Source organism: Sinocyclocheilus rhinocerous, unplaced genomic scaffold (genome assembly GCF_001515625.1).
Source record: "Sinocyclocheilus rhinocerous isolate Xijiao unplaced genomic scaffold, SAMN03320098_v1.1 scaffold2202, whole genome shotgun sequence".
NCBI classification, from domain to species: Eukaryota; Metazoa; Chordata; class Actinopteri; order Cypriniformes; family Cyprinidae; genus Sinocyclocheilus; species Sinocyclocheilus rhinocerous.
The window spans coordinates 1,381-4,131 of NW_015662581.1; the positions used below are offsets into that span (position 1 = coordinate 1,381).

Below are 2,751 nucleotides of genomic sequence, written 5' to 3' on the forward strand. Positions count from 1 at the left end.
GCGTGAGTCGGAGGTTATCACGATAGATGACAGCGAGACCACCCCCTTTACCATGAAGTCAAGGTCTGGACAGATACTTATATCCTCCTGGTGTGAAAAGATTTAGATTTAGGCCCATCAGAAGAGCCAAACGTGGTGGAGACGAAACAGGGCAGAGGGCTCGCAGCAGCCCGATGGCAAACTTACAGACAGCAAAGATCCCTTTCAGTCAGTCACTCTCGATGTCACGTCAGTGACTGATGAATTGGGATCTCGCTTAGAGAGACCAATCCACTTCGAGTGTAAACTAAACGAGCCAATGCACATTAGCATGCGATGATTGCATCCAGCTGCCACTGATCACAGCGTGAGTATAATAGGGCAGCGGGTGCAACGCATACTCAGCTTTTCACTTCGGAGCCGAGTGGTCATATCGTTCTGCTCCTGACATATGCTTCTGAGAAAACTCAACGAGTTCGGCGTGCTCTTTAGAAGCTCTCATGTTGGCGGATCGGCGCTTCAGCGGCGGTGGTTTTTTCCCGTGTCGAGTGGGTTGCACACATCAGGCTGCACTATCCCCTGTTTGTGTTGCAGGCAGCCATCTCCCCTGTGTCGCTTCAGCACATTAAAAGAGCAAACTCTAAAAGAGCATTCATAAAAGATCATTTTTTAAAGACGAGTCTTTTTAAAGCAAAGCAGCGCCATGGAGCTGGTCGCAGGGCAGCCGCCCCGCCCGTCCAGGCCCCCGCCAAACCTGGTGGCAATCGGAAGAGCAAGAGGCCCTGAGACGGGCGACCCAGCGATGGAGGGAGCTGCTCTTCGGGAAATGGTGAACGCACCACTCCCTCCCCCAGAGGAGGGCCGGGCGGAGAATCTTTTGTTTCTTTTTTAAAAGAGCAGTCTTTCTCAATCTCTGGGTCCCCAGAAGGGACGGGGAGTTGTGGACGGGCCAGTCTCGGATCACACTCACCCTCCTCTCTTGCCAGTGAGCAGCTGTGGGCGGTTCGAGAGTGTGATCAAACATACTACTCACGTACTACTGTGTTGCACACACACTGCCTCCACTTCGGACCGACAATGAGACGCCCGGGCCGGGTCCCTGCGTTCCAGGGGTTAGGCTCCCACTCCTCAACATTGTGTGGGTAACCTGACAACATCTGAACTGGTAACATTCCAAGGACCTGTAGAATAATAACAGATATTGAGCCTTAGCAGTGACGAGGCAATTTCCTAATAATAATAATAATAAAAAAAAAATTTAATTCCCATAAATAAATCATATACAAATCTACTTTATGACACATGTTCCAAGTTCTAAGAAATTTACTTTTTGTATTAATGTTTTGTGTTTTTAAAAAATATTTATATAATTTTCCACAAAAAAAATGCAATGTAATGATTCTAAAAATGTCATGTGGTATCCACCAAGTAAAAATTTATAATATATTTTCGTTACACCATTTTTTCGTTACAGAATTTTGTTTTTCAAAATATTAATAAGCAGTGAAGCAATATTTCTTGTTAAAATATTTTTTTAAATAAAAATATTTCTAATGTCATGTGGTGAACCTACCAAGTAAAAATGTTTAAGTATATATTTTCCCGACACCATATGAGTTTTGTTTTTTAAACATGAATAAACAGTGAACTATGTTGAATTTTCTTTTTCAAACAATAAAATGTTGTATTATTTATTTATATTATTATTTATAGTATTTCTAAAAATACATGTAGACATTTTTTTATTAACAAATTGTGAATCAATTTTGTTTAAATATATATATATTTTTTAATCTTGTTAAAATATTAAATTGTTAACCTACTTCTTAAAAGTTTCTTATAAAAATTTGTATTCTTTTAATCAGGCTTTTTATTTCTTCAATATAATATCGGGATAGTTGTATCACGCTGACATTTTTTGCTTCACACTCTGGCATTTTAACTTCATTTTTTACTCCCAAAAAATGATCAGAATGAATATTGATTGTGAAATTAAAAACATGCTTATTATCAAAGAAGCGCATGTAACTCATTTTTACAAATTACTCAAAATTGATACTTATATAGTGCTACATCCCTGACCCATCTCTTAAAATAAAGATTATCTACTAATTATAGCTGTAATATACATTATGGTTTAACATACAGAGGCTGCATCCAGCTCGGCCTCTGGTCTCAACAGCAGCACACTCTGATCAATGGCCCGCACGGAGCACAAGGAGCCAGGGCTGGCTTTCAGGTTAAGAGATGTCCTCTCTCCAGGCAGTGCAGTGGGAGACGAGAACTTTAAGGACATCTGTAAAAGCACAGGCACACTCTCATCACACATTATTAATGATAAAACACACACACACACACACACATAAAAGCTTAAAAGGCACATTGAGTTCTAAAATAAGATTTCATTTGGGATTGTCTGACCTTGTTTGGCAAACATTCTTCAATGGGGAAATTCATACTGTCTGCTACAGCTTCTCCGTTGGGAAGAACTGTGTAAACCACCACCTGAGCGTATGGAGTCAGAGATGCCATCTTCTTCAGTGTGAATGTCAGCTCTCCTTTGTTTTCTTTTATGAAAGAGAGAGAGCATTTGTGGAAACAAAAAAGTGCATGCTGAAGCACAATGTACAAAGACCATATAAATATTCTTAGACAATAAGACAACAAAGTGATTGCTAATGTAAAAGAGCTGTGTACCTTTCTCAGCGTTCACTCTCACAGACAGACGACCATTTTGAGCCATGCTGCCTCTGGACAAGACCTGGAGTGCAG

At 40.4% G+C, this 2,751-nt stretch overlaps 1 long non-coding RNA gene across 1 annotated transcript; it reads right to left on the bottom strand.

Annotated features, from left to right (window-relative positions):
- Positions 1-1,140: 1,140 nt before the first annotated feature.
- On the bottom strand, positions 1,141-2,446 carry LOC107728094 (uncharacterized). The gene is made up of 3 exons (XR_001638432.1): positions 2,401-2,446; positions 2,126-2,275; positions 1,141-1,160 (listed from the first exon to the last, which is right to left on the bottom strand). It is a non-coding gene; the product is annotated as an uncharacterized LOC107728094 (long non-coding RNA).
- Positions 2,447-2,751: the final 305 nt, after the last annotated feature.